At 36.9% G+C, this 18,102-nt stretch overlaps 1 pseudogene; it reads left to right on the top strand.

Moving 5' to 3' along the window:
- Positions 1–1,402: 1,402 nt before the first annotated feature.
- On the top strand, positions 1,403–1,486 carry LOC123840059 (U6 spliceosomal RNA; annotated as a pseudogene).
- The last annotated feature ends 16,616 nt before the right edge of the window (positions 1,487–18,102 follow it).

Genomic DNA, 18,102 nt, shown 5'->3' with positions numbered 1-18,102 from the left:
ATAAGATACCAAGGAATAAATCTAACCAAAGAGGTAAAAATCTGTACTCTGAAAACTATAAAACACTGATGAAAGAAATTGAAGATGACACCAAAAAATGGAAAAACGTTCCTCACTCTTGGATTGGAAGAACAACTATTGTTAGAATGTCTATATTATCCACTGATTTTAATGACAGGACATAGGTGTGTTAAGAGGCACTCAGATGATATTCTGCATTCCAGACCCCCATTGTTTAGTAATAATACAATTTCCTGTTGACAATTAGGATCGATTACTCCAGATAGTAGAGCAGCTATTGAATCACTGCATGGAAGCTTAAAGTGCCCAGCTATCAATTTTAACTTTCCAGTTTAATGGAACTATTACTATGCCCCCTGGTGTAAGTATACACATTTTGGGAGCTCTAGACCTTGTGATATACATTAGCCCTATATTATAGTCACTGGTCACATGGGAATGTTTACATTAAATTTAAATTACTTTAAAATAAAAAAAATAAATTAATTTAAATTAAATACATTTTAAAATTTATTACTGCAGTTGCAATAGCCATATTTCAAGATTTCAGTGTGCCTCGTGTCTACATATTGGGCCACACAGATATAGAACTGCACTAGATAGTCTAGAGATCAGCAGAATCCAAAATTTTGTTGACAGAAGCAAAAAATTTCACTAGAGGAATACAAAAGCTAATGGTGAGAAGAGTCTCCCTTTCCACGCATTGATTCTTGGACCAATGAATTTTGACTAGAAAAAGCAGTACTACATAGAGGTTGCTGATTTACAACATACATGGCATCCTGGAGGACCCTATTTCAGATGTTCGCACCAATTGAATCCATAATCAAGTCTTTAAAAAGCCATTCCACTGTGCTATTAGTAAAGCTGCTTCAGGATGATGGGAGAGATGGTAAGATACTGTGTCCCTGATCAGAGCAAAGCTGTGTCGAATACAATGATGTTGAATAAGGTTTTCAATAAATCTTTGAATGAGGTTTTTGGCAGAAGACTTATGGGCAAAAAAGGACAATCCATAATCAGAGTGTCTATTCTAGTGAGAATAGTACTGCTCTTTCCACTGTAGAATGGTCCAATGTAATCAACCTGTACCAGCTTACTGACTCATGTCCTTGGGAAATGGGGGGGATGGTGCAATACTGGGGATTCAGCATTTGTTCTACTGGTGGCATTTTGGGCATTCAGCAGTGTTTTAGCCAAAATTGCATCAGCGGTGGTAATTTATGTGTTTGAGCCTATGTGTAAAGTTTACCCCTGAAATCATAGCTATTTTGTTCAAGGATCTATTGGACATGGATCTATTGGACAGCAGCGTCTGCAGAAATCTGACCTCCATAGAATGGGTCATATTGTCTAGATGATCATTAAAATCCTCCTATTTGTGCTTGCTTTGGCAGCACATATACTAAAATTGGAACGATACAGAGAAGATGACAGACAAATTCATGAAGTGTTCCATATTTTTAATATCTACCATTTATATTGACATGGATGGAACTGGAGGGTATTATGCTAAGTGAAATAAGTCAATCAGAGAAACACAATTATCATACGGTTTCACTAATATGTGGAACATAAGGAATAGTGTAGAGGACAATAGAGGAAGGGAGGGAAAACTGAATGGGAAGAAATCAGAGAGGGAGACAAACCACATGAGGCTCTTGATTCCAGGAAACAAACTGAGGGTTGCAGAAAGGGAGGTAGGTGAGAGGATGGGGTAACTGGGTGATGGGAATTAAAGAGGGCACATGATATGATGAGCACTGGGTGTTATATTCAACTAATGAATCATTGAACATTATATCAAAAATTAATGATGTACTAAACCTTGGCTAATTGAAGTTAAAAAAAAAAGAAAACGGAAAAAAAATAATTCAAAAAAATCCACCTGCTTGAGGTTACTCTTTTTAAGTGTTCACATGAAGAACAACTATCTTCACAATCCATGCATGCCCATTAACAGAACTAATATTGCAATTATATCCTTTTCAAGTTCTCCACCATTCATCTAATCATTTAAGTAGTATAGATTCATACCACTGGTCATTTCTTTTTCCTTCCAGGCAAAGCAAACAACCAGGTACATAGCTCAAAGCTTGGTCTACTGGAGGATTTTCCTTCATCATTATTCTCCAGGCCACTCCAGAGTAAACCTGTATAAATGACCCCATCTCTAAAAGAGGCCATTGTTTTCTTAGTCCACTGGTTGTAGGGAAATCTCCATATTGTTATGAGGGAAGGTTGAGAAGGGGGAGTCGATGCAGTGTGAATATGGTCTGTGGGCATATGAGCGAATTGCTCAGTTGAGCTCAATCTTGTACATACCACTACCATTTGACAATGAAGTATTGTTGTGCTGCCCAAATTTATGGTTTGAGGGTCAGATGACACCTACTTCATAATGAGCAGCTAAGGTCTTATGATAATCTGGTGGTCTATGATCAAGCATTCATTTGTTGCTTGACCCCGGTAGTAAGCCTGAAGCTGTTTCTCAAAATGATAATAGTAGTGTACAGAGGATGACATGGTTTGGATCCAAAATTTTAAATGTTTACTATGTGATCTAATTATAGAGTCTTGCCAAAGACTCTGTAAAGTATCCCAATCTGCCACAGATGTGTCAAGCATCATCAGACCATGCAAGGTCATATCCAAGTGGTAGGGAAACTGAAGAATTATTTTTTCTTTGGACCCTATTCAGATCTACCAGATTATCAAGCTACTTGATAAATTGGTCAGAGTAGCATGCCCAAATGAGGTTTATAGTTCTGCAAATTCAGAAGTGGCACACTAAACATTTCTGTTTTTTTTTTTAAACAATAGAAAGAAGCAGATGCAGGGGCGCCTGGGTCATTATGCGTTTGCCTTCGGCTCAGGTCATGATCCCAGGGTCCTGGGATCGAGTCCCACATAGGGCTCCCTGCTCCGCGGGAAGCCTGCTTCTCCCTCTCCCATTCCCCCTGCTTGTGTTCCTGCTCTTGCTCTCTTTCTGTCAAATAAATAAATAAAATCTTTAAAAAAAAGAAAAAAGAAAAAAGAAAGAAGCAGATGCAGCAGTTAGCCTTTTATTTTAAAAAGAGTATCTCAATATGCCTCAGACCACTTTGTCCCTAAAAATTCCACTGAGGTGACAGGTCTCTAAATTTTTGTGGGATTTCTTTCCCTCTCCTCTCTCATGCATGTATTCCACCAAAATGTCTAGAGTAGCTGCTGCTTCCTGCTCATCTGGCCCAATCTGCATGATCTCATAAATGTAATAGCTTACCAATGTAATGATGCCTTGTGGAATGAAGAGGCCATAATATAAGTCCCTATAGACAATATTATGGCATAGGGCTGTACATTTAATATGATTTTGTATTACTGGCCCTGCCAGAGGAAAGTAAATTATTTCTGATAATCTTTACTGATAGATAGGAGGGAGGAGGGCTGGGGGAGAGAGAGGGAGGGAGAGACATTTGTCAGATGCCAGGACTATGTTGATTTGTTCCAGTAATGATACTGCATCTGGACCAGCAGCTGCAATTAGATTTCCCCACCTGATTAAGTTTTCAACACACTACCATCTTCTAAGTCCCATCTGTCTTCTGCTCAGGCCAAATAGGGAAGTTGAAGGAAAATGTGGTAGGATCATCACAATATATCTTTCAAAACCTTGTTGATAGAAACTATCTCTGAAATCCCTCCAGGAATATGTTATTTGTTTTGGTTTATTATTTTGGTAAATAGAGGAAGTTCTTCTACAAGTTTTCGTCTGAACTTTTCTACCGTATTTGCTATGGAGCTGCTCATGTACTTGGCACATGCCTGTAAGAAGCTAATGGAGGAGGTCTTGTGGGAGCAGAAGGAGCTGAATGTCGACTGCTGCCCCATGCTAACTAGGTGAGCTGTCAGATAAATGACAATATATAAACTGTCCCAGTGCCTGTGCCCTGTGCTGGCTTCAGAGTGTGAGAAATATGACCATGGCTTTACTTTGCCTTCTAAATATCATCTCAAAATCACGGAGATATTTTTTCTATTTTATTTTACAGAAGATTTATTGTTTATTATTCAAATTTAGATCTACGATCTATCTGGAATGGAATTTTATATGTGGTTTAAGATAAGCACCGAAATGCATACTTTCCCCATATTGATTCCCATTTGATTCAGCACCATATATTAGAAAGATCATCCTTTCCTCCATTGCACTGCTTTGTCACTTTGATGAACAAACAGGTAACTGTACATAGAATGGAATAGAATAGAGGTTTTTTTTTTACTTTAATAGGAAGTCATGATGTCATAATGTCTGGGAGTTCAAATCCTCTAAAATTTTTGTCTTCATTATTTTGTCCTTTGCCTTTCCATATATATATTTCAGAATTCATTTGCCAGTTGCCACAAAAATTCTTATGGCTTTGTTTGGGGTGCATTGAATGTAGACAATAATCTATTGAGAATCAACATTTTGTCAGTATTGAGACTTCCAATCTATGAACATGGTGTATTCCTCTATTTTTTTAAGTCTTCTCATTCTTTTAATACAGTTTTTTATTTTTTAGTCCAGAAGTTGTATGCATGTTGCTAGTTGGATTTATTCTTAGGTATTTGGTGTTTTTGATGCTATTGGAAATAGTAACTTTTTAAGAATTTTTAATAATTTTGTTACTATTTAAAAATTGTATATGATCTTTCACCCTGTAATTTTCTCCATTTTATTATTAATTACATTTACTGAATTTTCTTTTTCTCAATTATGCCAAATGAAAATAATGACCCCTAAATTTCTCCCTTTCTGATTCTGATAACTTCTATTTTTTTAAATTTCCTTTTTGAACTGTCTAGGACCCCAGTACACTTTTGACTAAATGTAATGGTAATGGACTGTCTTGTCTCATCCATAGTGTTAGCTGTACATTGTTACCGTGTTTTGTATTTTACCAGATTGAGGTATAGAGAGTTTAAATAAATGATTAAAGCCAAACAGACAGTGATTTAGAGTGAGGGAATTTGATTCAAGAATATATTTCCATAACATTAAATTATTAAATAGCAGTTGCTGATTATAATGTTTTCAGGAAGTGATATGTAATGATGCTGTTGCTCTGTGAAGTCCCATATATTAAATTTGTATTTTTCTAGAAATTATACCACTTTGGCAAGTGTGACAGTTAATTCTATGTGTAACATGGCTGGGCTAAAGGATGTCCAGAGAACTGGTAAAACATCATTTCTGAGTATGTCTGTGCGGGTGTTTCCAGAAGAGATTAACATTTGACTTGAACGGTGAAAGATCATCCTCCCTAAGGCAAATGGGTGTCATCTGATGATGATGGGCCTGCGTAGAGTAAAAGGACAGAGAAAGGATGAATTTGCTCTCTTTGTTTGAGCTGGGACATCCCTCTTCTCCTATGTATGCTCCTGGTTCTTGGACCCTCAGACTCACCTGAATTATTCCACGGGGTCTCCAGGTTCTCCAGCTCAGAGACAGCAGATCATGGGACTTCTTGGTCGCCATAATCACATGAGCCTATTTCTATAATAAACCCCTTCATATATATTATATATAATACATATTATATATATTATGTTATATCCCTAAAACAATATTATATATTTTCTTGGTTCCATTTCTCCAAACAACCCAGACCAGTATTGGCAAATCTTACTTTTTTACCACACAGTGGTAATGCATTTTTACCACAGCTTACAAAACCCTAAATAATCTATTTTCCTTCTTTTTCTTTAAAAATTTCTTTTCCTTCACATGCACATACATTCATTATTATTCTTCAGCCACACTTACCACTTGCCAATTTTTGAATGCCAAAGCCAAGTGAGCTCCTGTTCATGTCATCACTCATGCCATTCCCTTTGCCTAGAACTTTCTCCCTGTAGACATCTGCATGGCATCTCATTAAAAAGGACTTCCCTGACTCATGTCACCTTCTTGTGTAGATTATTAGCAGAGATACTCAGAGCCATGCTCCTTCCTGCCCTGTTTGCCCATAAACTAGTCCTCTTTACTAGTTCCCTTTACTTGTTTCCAGCCTCCGCAACCCATATTGACATCCAATATTTTAAATTTATTTCTCTAACTTCTCCAAAATAATCTAAACTCCTTAAAAAGACAGGACTTTATTCTGGATCTATTTCCAGAATAGATGTGCATATGATATATTATAGATTTTTTTTTTACAGATTTTTTTTTCTGAATGAATAAATGAATGAATGAGTTTCAAAGTGTAAAAAGTTACCTAATTTCTCAGAAATTTTGCTAATTATTTTTTTCCTGTGAATCGAACCCTGAAGAAAGACAAGCTTGGGGCCTTCATTATTATCTCCTTTTTATAGCAATGATTCAGAAGGCATTGATAGATATTTAACACATCTTTCAGATGCATCCTGACTAGGCCCAAGGTAACTTGGAGGTGGGAGCATTCATCATTTGCCATATGATAAGCTTCTGTTGTTTGCTTGTAGTGCAAGGAGTTCATAATGCCTACTTTATATGCAATATGCTTGAAAAATGAAAGATTATTGTTGATATTAAAGTAAGATATGTAATATTATATGTAATTCATTTTCCTCAATGTATGCCCTTTAGCTATATTCAACCCTGTCCTTCCCACCTAGTCCTAAGATAAATGTAAAAGTGGGATTCTGTATATCAATGGTGCATCTATCTACAAAATTGATTTCTGGGGCCAAAGAAATAATTGTAATTTATGAGATACACTTGTGATAGTCATGAATGTTAAGCAGAGTAGATAGGTCTGGGTGACATGACTTTGATTTTTAATTATAGGTCAACTCACTTAATTCCATAATGTGACACTTCACCCTTCTTTTTTTAAACTGAAAGCTAAAAGTGCAAATGAACTAAACTTTGAATGTCAACCTGAGTTTCAGCAGCTAAATATGCAACTCTGAGCAAGTAACTTGACCTCCTGGGCCCTCAGTTTTCCTAGCTTGGCCCACATTATATCTAATGTCCATCCTTAAATCTGCAAAAAATGCAATAGTTCTTTATCATCATTTATTAAGGGAACCAGCTTGGGAATTAGAACTTAGGTGAGAAGTGTTTTAGTCCTAAGTGTAATACACAGCTTTCTGATAACAAGAGAGTGAGGAAGAAAAGGAAGAGAGAGAGAGTGTGTGTGTGTCCTACATCAGAAATCTTTTTATTTTATAATTTTTTTAAGATTTTATTTATTTATTTGAGAGAGAGAATGAGAGACAGAGAGCACGAGAGGGAAGAGGGTCAGAGAGAGAAGCAGACCCCCCACTGAGCAGGGAGCCCGATGTGGGACTTGATTCCGGGACTCCAGGATCATGACCTGAGCCGAAGGCAGTCGCTTAACCAACTGAGCCACCCAGGCGCCCTATTCTATAAATTTTTTTAAAAGATTTTATTTATTTATTTTTTATTTGAGAGAGAGTGCGAGCAGACTCCACCCTGAACGCAGAGCCCAACATGAGGCTTGATCCCACAACTGTGAGATCAGGACCTGAGCTGAAACCAAGAGTTCGGCCCTCAACTGACTGAGCCACCCAGGCACCCCCATTGGAAATCTTTTAAAAAAATACAACCCCAGTTTTAAAAACACATCCCTAGTTTGCCAGACCTTGCCTATCTGGGAGAACAGATGAGGTCAGAGTCACAGAGTACTCAAGTTTTATTGGAACTTTCCTTTGACTCAAGAATCTCACTGTCTTCTTGAACATCATTCTTCCTCAGCATTAAGAGGTTTCTTAGAATCCCTACGGATTGTGCTTAGCTGTGAAGAAAGGAGTTGGGGCAAGTCTGAGGGAAAGAAGTTTCAGTGATGTCAACAATAAGCATAAGGTTACCATTACCTGAAGGAGTTTGGTGCATTGAAGATAGGATATGGTTAGATACTAAAGAATGGGAGTGGGGGTGGGAGATGGGGGAGGTAACATAAGATTAGAAAGTGAGGTGAGGCTAGATCAAGCAGGGGTCTGTAGGGCAGCTATTTTAACTTTCATGTGTGATACTTCTGCTTACCATAAATCAAGGTAGAGCTGAGGTAGAAGGAAAATTTGAGTGCCAGACACCATGATGTATTGAGATAGATCCTTCTCTCACTACCAAGGGTCTCCTCACTAGTTCATGTTCATCCTGGGTGGTTCTTTCTTACCTAAGTGTAAGAGGCCTCCCAGCAAGTCTTAGATCTTTCACAGATTTCTTGGAGATTGGCCCTGCTAACTCACCAGGTATGCCCAGTCATGTCAGAAGCACAATTTATGTACAAGGCAAAAAAACCTGTACTCAGATTACATCATAATATAATATAATCAAAATTTGTGATGCCTTCAGGAATCTAGAAACTTAAATGCTAAGTGCACTTTAACTTCTAATTGGAGGTTAAAGATGATCTAGATAAGGTTACTGCTCGTGTCTCTCATCAAAAATGGATTTTTCATTAGTTCCTTTGTTATCTGCTTTCTGAGTCACTGATCCTAGCCCATCCCACAGTTCTAACACACAGATGAAGCCAATCCTCCTCTTGAGCTAGATCTCCTTATTAGTAGAACAAGCTGGTATCACTGGGACAATTTTCAAACTCTGACAAAATATAGGCAAACCCTTGCAGAAGGGCTGACAGAGAAGTAGCTGGCCTAATTGGAAGCTGATATTTAAAACAATGAATAGAATCTTCTGCATCACCTTAAAGGATCACTGACTTTATGCAAACATGCCGAGGGTGCCCTGCTTTCCCTTTAGAAAATATGACCAAATATATTCTCGTATTATGTATATGTGGCAAGACTAGTTGGTAATGACTAACAAAATACTTGTTTCAGCCACAATGATGAAAACAAATGCCTTTATTTGGGAAAGGTCCCCTAGTGAAACCAATCATTTCAATGAAAAGAACTATGTGCTGCTGAAGTCGTGTCCCAACATAAAATGTGCATTTGTGGAAACGATGCTTTACTTAGCAATGCTCTCAAAGCTTGATGAGGAAGTAAAAGGATCAACAAACGGAAGTGTAGTATGAATTTCTTTGCAAAATATTTTATGTGACTGAACTATTTTGTGGGTTGATTTAAGTATTTTTTGTTTATGAAAAATTATTTAATGACAGTACTCTTGAAATTACATGCCTATAGAGAAGGTCACAATAGTCTGACAATAAAGTTTGTTTCTGAGGGAGTAGAGAGCCAGGCTCACTTGAATAGCAGTTGGGAGTCTGGGTTCCTTTGTGTGTATGTGGTTGTGCTCTTGGTTGGTTTGGTTTTCAGTGGGGGATGGGCTGAGAGAAAAACAGTTTTAACTAAAAAGATATGCCCAGTTGATTAAAATTTACTAAAGAACATATCTACATTTTTAGGCTATCTTTCAAAATCAGTACTCTGTTCTGAATTATCCATTAACTTGCAGATTCAGGTTCACCCCCTTATTATTAAAATACATATTCATAAACCTTCCGCAGTTGTGATGTTCTAGTTGCAAATAGCTTCTACTTTTCTAGGACATAATTTCACTTTGTTTAAGCAAGAATTCTTGAGTGTTTTTTGTTTTTGTTTTTAAAGGGAAAGAATCCATTTGCTGATTTTTTTCTCTTTATTGGGCTCATCAAATGATTTCAGGCACATTTTTTCAGGCCCTTTGTTGATAAGCTCTTATTGGGTTAGCATTGCATTTATTTGTTTCTAAGATCTGATTCTGGGGATGTTTGAGATGAACTCATTAACATCTAGATTTTTCGTGAAAACAGAAACTTTTTCATCACAAAGTTGGGAGTAAGACCTGGGCGATTAGTTATATCTGCTTCCTGAACCCCATTATTTGTAAAGAAACTCAATAAGGACCCTTTGACTTTTGCCACACACCACTTAACAGAGTTATTAACTAAGAGATGTATGTTATTATATCAGACCTCTCAGAGCAGATAAAGATTTAATGCAGGATACCTTCCTAGCACTGATGACAGCATGAAGAATTACACACTCTGCGACAAGTGTTAAAATGCCTGGCAATTTCTGTGAGTCTATGGAAGAAATAGTTTAAAAAATAGCTTTTATCAGATAATTGTGTTGATCTCATTTGCCAGAGTAGAAGAGTATACATTAAGTTATGTAAGGCTAGTAAGGCTATTAAAATATAATTTTCTTAGAGGCGGAGATACAGTTTAAAACTTAAAATTTAAAAAAACCCCTAAAATTCAAAGAAAAAAAACCCTGTGATTTTTTATGCTATTGACTCTTGGAAAGTTTGCATAAATGGCTGAGGACGAATGACATCATAACATGGACAGAATTGCTCCAACAGGGAAGGGTTTGCTAACTTGTACCTACGGCTTACACTTCATGTATATCATTTAATCCTCACAATAATTCTCTGGGGGGAGCTTTACTATTGTTATCCCTCTTTTATTATTATTATTATTATTATTATTATTATTATTATTATTATTTTTTTTTTTTAGAGAGGGGTGGAGGGGCAGAAATAATATTAAGCATGCTCCATGTAGAAATTTTCAAAATGAATAATGCAAGTAAATTGATTAGGCGGGAGCTTGGCATTGGCACTTAGTATGCACTTAATAATCATGAGCCGGGTGGGAAGGATTCTTCTATCCCATGTGGCCATTTTGCCCAGGGAGAAACTTTTATTGACAAAACCCCAAGTTTTTGGTAGAATTACCATGCTGTAAATATCAAGAGTTATGCCAGGCAACTCTCTCATTGCTTCTAGCATCCAAGCAGAGGTGCCCTTGCCTCCTTCCCTCTCTTAGGGTGCGGCTTGGGCCAGTGACTAGCTGTGTAAATGGATTAAGAACCTCACCCACAGGCCAGTTATTCTGGATTCGTATAAAGGGTGAATAAAACAGTGCTTTGAAATTCAGCCTGAGTCCCTTGATACAGCAGTGCTTTCCAGAGAAGTCCTGCATGAGGAGACATATTGAATGTGCAGTAACTATCAATAAAATAGACTTCATGTTACATTTGGTTATTTTTTCCTTTGTGTCAGGGAATTCTAGAAGGCACCAAGGATGAAAAACCAAGACCTAGCTCTTTCAATTATTATAAAAAGGAATATCAGTCTTAGGATCCTACCCTTTATTTAAATGAGAAAATAAAATGTAGATAACAATAGCAACTAGCTAAGGGTTTGAATCCATATTTAAGTGGAGAAAACTGAACATATGATATTTTAAATGATGAAAAGTAGAGGTGACTGGATGGCACAGTCAGTTAGTTGTCCAACTCTTGGTTTGGCTCAGGTCATGATCTCAGGGCCATGAGATTGAGCCCCAAACCAGGCTCCACATTCAGCACAGAGTCTGCTTAAGACTCTCTTTACCTCTGTCCTTACCCCCACCCCCCATACTCTCTCTCTAAAATAAATAAATACATCTTTTAAAAAAATGATGAAAAGTATACTGAAAAATGTTGACTGCATTTTAATCCATCCCGCACCTCCATACATACTGCCATCATGTTATGGTAAATTGAATTAACATTTACTTACTTCTGAATAATGAAGTCACATACCTCCCTGATATGTGACTTTGGGTTTGCATATATAGACTTTTTGAGTCATTCAAGATGGATTAAGGAATGAGAAAACTAGGTGTTGTAAAATGATAAAGCAGAGGTCTGAACCAGATAGCACCCCCTTGAGGGAGATGAAGCAAAGCAAGGTAACAGCGCAGGCTGAAGAGAGCAAGAGGTGGGGGTGCTATGACAGATGGCAAATGTGTCTCAGAGAATGGCTGTCTTCTGATGAGCACTGGCATTGCTGAACTGAGTAGATTGTAAAAAATAAAAATTAAGTAAAAAATTCAAAAATTACTTCATTTGTTTCTTCTTGAGCGTGAAAGTTTCTTTATGTCTCTGGGGCCACTGTGGGCAAGAGGCAGGAAGTCAAAAATTTTGAGACGTAAACAGACTTTGAGCACTCAAAGAGAGTATTCATTCATTCATTTGCTCATCACTCAGTCACTTATTTATTCCTTTAGTGAATATTTAGTGTGTTTCTTCTATGTCCTAGACAAGAAAAAAAAATGATATTCACATCTCAAATATTTTGAATCTCTTAATGAAAATCCTGGAGATAAAAAATTTGGAAAGATTATAGCAATCCAGAGATGGTATATTAAAAATAACTGAGCCATAGCTGTTACTGTAAAGGAAGCATAAAGAAATATATACTTTTTAAATTATTTTATGTATTAGAAAAAATATATAAAGTATTTAATATATAATATAAAATATATATGTACAAATGTCTGCATAAATTTATTGATGTCCTGAACAGGCTTTAGATCTTAACAATTTTTTTAAATTTTTTTAAAGGTAATGGTTATACGGAATTGACACTGTAAATTTGGTTGTCACTGCTCTCTCTAATAACAGAATGATAAAAAGAAATATAAGACTTTTTTAGATTAAATCATCTAATAACTTATAACTGGGTAAAAGATGATTAACATTACTTCATATTGTTGATTGGCTTTTTATGATAATTGCTTTTTGATCGGTTTTTGTAAATTGGAACTTGAAACTCCAAGGTGAGATTTATAACACCAGGAAGATTTTTTTTTTTTTTTTTAAGATTTTATTTGACAGAGAAAGAGAGAGACAGTGAGAGAGGGAACACAAGCAGGGGGAGTGGGAGAGGGAGAAGCAGGCTTCCTGCAGAACAGGGAGCCCGATGCGGGGCTCGATCCCAGGAGCCTGGGATCATGACCTGAGCCAAAGGCAGACGCTTAACTACTGAGTCACCCAGGCGCCCCAGGAAGATTTTTATTAAACCCTGAATAACAACAAAAAAATATGCTTATAAAGAGAACTTTAATTATATTCCTCTGCAAAAAAAAAAGTTCATATTTCAGAATTAAATAAAAACTACTTGGAACTAAGAAATTTCTATTGATGCAACATTGTGAGTTCCTTGAAAAAAATTAAGTCATAATATAATAGGGAAACGGGATGTGGGAAAATATTGTTCATTTCTCACTCTAATAATCAAAATCACACATAAGTTCCATAATTATAACAATAGTAATGGTAACTCACATTTATTGATCGCTTAGAGTGTGCCAATTCAGTGTCAAGCACTTGTCTACAAGTCATTTTACTTAATGCTCCAGAAGACAAGCATCATTACTCTTCTCATTCTATAGATTAGATGCTCTCGCACTGAGATGTAAAGTTCTTTGTCCAAAGTCACACAGCTGATAAGTGGAGGTTGGATTCTCCAAATCTGTGTGTCTTCTAAACCCACTGGATTGACTATGCTGGATGGCAAACTATAGAAATTACTTTCTTTGATGCGGTCAGCTGGCATTTGAATTAAGGAAAGAAAAAAAAAGTCTTACTGCAATCCTCGTTTGATTTCAGAACGTGGAGGAGAAAATGAAGAGGAAAGTGGACCCTGTCCTTGATGAATCATGAACTCTATCTCAAAGGGATGAACCTCTTCAGTATCCTTGCATTCTGAAACACAGCTTCCCACACAGCACGAAGAACCTACTTAGTTCTAAGAATATCATATGCAAAACATACAGATTGTTTGAGGAAAATTTCTCTTGCGCATGCATTATAGGGGGAAAATCTCAAATGTAACCCAAAATGAAATGAGATAAACAAAAGAAAAATGAAAAAAAAATGAACTCTATTCTCCCATTCTGTCCAGCACTCTTCTCCCCGACAATCTCCATTTGAAAATACTTTCTCAGCCTTCTTACGGTTTTGAGCACATATTTAACATTTTGAAAAACTTCTATTTGTCTTTGGCTAGAATATCCTACATAAACATCCTCTGCCTACTTATTTAGAACAGCTCCTGTTTCTTCTCACATTCTCCTCTTGCAAGTTCACTATTGTGATAACAATCATATCCCTCCAAACGTAATAATTAACACTTAGTAATAGGAATGTAGGAAGTTTATTTTTGGTTTCCCTTACCCCAAAATGAAATTGCTTTTTCTTTATGGTCTCAGGGGAACACTAGTAGTGTGGCTGTATTCTTGAATTTCCAAATCTCATTCCTGAAGAATTCCACGGACAGAGATCAACCATTTGGCATTTATGCTGGGGATTGTGCTTCTTCCTAAAAGCTCTCGAATGAAGAATGATATAAAAATGGCATATTAGTCAGAGATCCTTAACTGGATTGACTTCCTCCCTTCTCATTATCCTTGAGCCAATCAGAGATGATTGCAGCATACATTTACTTGGAGTGACAAGGCAGACAAATATCAGGATGATTGAAGAAAGATGAAAATAGAAAGTGGAGTTGGAAGATAGACTGAGAACAGAGATGCATATGCTGTGATTTGAAACGAAACATCAAATTTATTTGTGGTATGACCCCAAATATCAGTGTATGTGTAATGTACTATTTGGGTAATAAGTATATTTGGAAATAGTTGGAATTCTTAATTTGATTTTCTAAACTTTATAATATTTTCATTTTCAGTGTCAGCTTGATTCTTTCCTCTAATCATTCAGCTGGATGGCTGGCCAACTTTTCCTAAAGTTGGTTTTAAAGAGCGTTTCCAGGGGCACCTGTGTGGCTCAGTCATTAAGCGTCTGCCTTTGGCTCAGGCCATGATCCCAGGGTCCTGGGATCGAGCCCCACATCAGGCTCCCTGCTCCTCGGGAAGCCTGCCTCTCCCTCTCCCACTCCCCCTGTTTGTGTTCCCTCTCTCATTGTGTCTCTCTCTGTCAAATAAATAAATAAAATCTTTAAGGAGCCTTTCCAAACTATTCTCATTGTCCCTACTTAAGTGGCCTACACCTCTTAGCATGCCCTCCCCTCCATACCACTTTGAGTTCACTATTTCTTTACAACAGCTCACTTCCCCATTCCACATTTTGTATTTAATAATTTCTGATGCTCTCTAGTCATAGGAAAATTTGCTTCTACTTTTATAGGAGGGAAAAATGTTGAGTATTGTTCCTTTTTGAGCTGGAACCTCTTGATTACATAATTTCAAGGCATCACCTTTTGTTGTCTTTCAATTTCCCCAAGAGTGGTAAAATTGTCAAGATCGTAGAAAAATGTAATTGTTCCTTCATGAAAATAGGAAAAAAAGAACTGATATGAAATATTTGCTTCTCTTTTCTGTGAAATAAAGCAACAAAAATGTATTGCACTTCTCGCTCTAGTCTTGAATGGTCATTTGTTTCTAGGATAGTTGAAGTGTTAGCCACTTGCTGCAGCGCTTCTACACACAAGATGGAGAAAATTCCTATCAATTTTGAAGGTGTAGCTTGAGTTATGGTTGTTGTTCTGTTCTTGAGAGACCTGTATCTTTATCACACTTGTGAAAACAAAAGAAAATAAACAAACCTATAGACCCAACTATTTGAAAATGGGTTAGCAAAGTCATCGACATGTGATGGGATTTGAAGGATCCTAGGAGAATCTGATTCCTGATTCCCTTCCCCAAACACTCTCCACCCCTCCCTATTGAGAGCCAAGTCTACATGCTGGGTTAACCCTCTATTTCCTCTACTTCAGTTACAACATTTTTTTTTTTTTTTAAGTGAGCGAGAGACAGAGGGAGAGAGATTGGGCAGAGGGGAAGGCGGAGAGGGAGAGAGAGTATTTTAAGCAGGTTCCATGCCCAGCATGGAGCCTGATGCAAGGCTCCATCTCACAACCTGAACCAAATGAACCAAGAGTTGGTCACTTAACCGACTGAGCCACCCAGGAGCCCCTTGAGTTATAACTTTCTAATTTATAGTTTTAAATTCTATTAAAATGCAAGAGCATATTTTGTTGTTGTTGTTTTGTAGGAAAATGATGTATTTACTTTGCAGAGGTAGTGCTAGGGTTGCTGCAGAGCGTGAACATGATTAATATCACCTTAAACTGTTGCTTGGCCTAGATTTGCTTGTGTAGGATGTAACTTCATTAACGTGGAATCCCTTCACCTTCCAAATGAAGAATGTGAAAGAAGACTTTGATAAGGCAATAAGAGCTTCGGGGGGTGAATTTAAATACCCGAAGTGCCGGTGGTGATGTCAGTGAATGGGTGGGAGGGCACAGAAGGAGGAGAGAAACCCTGACCACACACAAACCTGCCCTGCTTTACAATTTTGTTGAAAACAGCTTTGACAGAAGCCCTCGCTTATTTTCACCCAACTTGTTTACAGTTTTCAACCCACATTTTAACCTCACCTCAACCTTCAGCTAAGGTTGCTAAGACACATGCTTATATTTAAATAAGAACACCTAGCATCCAATAACAGACTGTTGGGTCCTGAGAAGCTAGGGTGACAAATGACAGTCCTGGATTGATACAATTGTGAATTTCTTTATTTCAAACCTCATCTTTCATTCAAACTCTGCTCATTCTCCCTTTTGCAGGTAAGGCTTTTCCACGGCAGTATCAGAATATAAATAGTTAACACTTCTATTAAAACAAGCTTTTTAGATGAGGCTGAGCTGTTCTTTATTCTTCACCTATATCACATTAATAGTTGGGCATTTTAAGTATAAGTATATAACGTGTCTTTGTACCCACTGAATAATATTATCATATTATTATACATATATATAATATACACATATATATACATATATACATACTAGTAATTCACATGTACATAAATGTGAAACTATCTTCTGTTTTCCTTATTAGCTTTAATGACTGGTAACACATCATCTCTTATGAGTCTTTGATTACTAATATTGTTTCTCCTTTGACAAAGACGTTACCTTGGATAACCTATCCCCACAGAGTTTTATGGCCTGCTTTCCAAATTACACAAATTACTCAGAAGTGAAAACCACAATGGAAATATTACAGAATCACATTCCTGGCTCTGGAACACAATGCCTTGGTTGTTAGCCAATTTTCTTTTCTTCATCGTTCAGAGTAGTTTATAAAATTGTTTTTCTATGCCAATATTGAGTACTGGCACTAATGTGTTCTCCTTTAAATTTATTGCTGGCATTTACCAGGATAATTTGGAAGGAACATATCAGTATAAACTGAATAGTACATCTCGATCCAGGAGTTCTCTCATTATCCTAAATAGGTCATTAATTTGTATCATGGAGACTCCATCTGAAATGTATGGGCAAAGAGTGAAAGAACGAACCAAGACTTACAGGAACTTGCTGATAGAACAAGATGTTACTGCTAATTTAGGGTTTCACCAGGGTAAATTTTCTGTGTCTCAATAGTTTCGTTACCAGTATCATTAAACAACCATGTAAGAATTCTGTGCAGTGTCCCGGGCATTGAAACAGTGCTAAAGAAACGAGACAAGGCAAAGAACATATATTCTATGATCAACATACATAGCAGCTATAATACAGTATTACATTAAAAAGCATAAAACTTGATTATGTAAAATTCATTCAAGAATGCAAAAGGGTTTTATTATTAGGAAATTTGCTTATCTACTTATATAGCTCATCATATTAATAGGTTAAAGAAAGACATGCAACTCACTCAATAGATACTAAAGACATCCGATAAAATTTCATAGTATTCTTGTTGAAAAAAGTTTTGAAATGGTCATGGATATTTTCTTCGTAGGATAGGAATAATAAAACTAGACCAGTGACTTGCATCACAGTGGGTGAATTCTCATTAAAATAAAGAACAAGACATGAACGCCATTATTACCATCACTATCTAGCATTATCCTTTGAGAGCCTGCTTATCCATTAGAAGATAACAACCAAAAAAAGAGGTGTAATAATGAGAAAAAGAAGGCAAATTTGTCAATATTTGAATTTTTTTTAGATTTTTTTTTTTTTTTTTTTTTTTTTTTTTTATTTATTTGCGAGAGAGAGAATGAGAGACAGAGAGCATGAGAGGGAGGAGGGTCAGAGGGAGAAGCAGACTCCCTGCTGAGCAGGGAGCCCGATGCGGGACTCGATCCTGGGACTCCAGGATCATGACCTGAGCCGAAGGCAGTCGCTTAACCGACTGAGCCACCCAGGCGCCCAATATTTGAATTTTTGATTGTATATATATACTCCAAGATAACCAGTTGGGTGGAAGGAAGGGTGTTAGCTCAGAGCTATTTAATTCACAATAATCAGTTAAAATATAATAGAAACAAAACTAAGGTGTCTAAGAATAGCAAGAA

The sequence above is a fragment of the Mirounga angustirostris genome, unplaced genomic scaffold (genome assembly GCF_029215605.1).
Source record: "Mirounga angustirostris isolate CCGP_5_RB_7025 unplaced genomic scaffold, mMirAng1.0.hap1 SCAF_3, whole genome shotgun sequence".
Taxonomy (NCBI): domain Eukaryota; kingdom Metazoa; phylum Chordata; class Mammalia; order Carnivora; family Phocidae; genus Mirounga; species Mirounga angustirostris.
The sequence above is the reverse complement of the archived record's forward strand: the minus strand, read 5'-3'. Positions and strand labels throughout refer to the sequence as shown.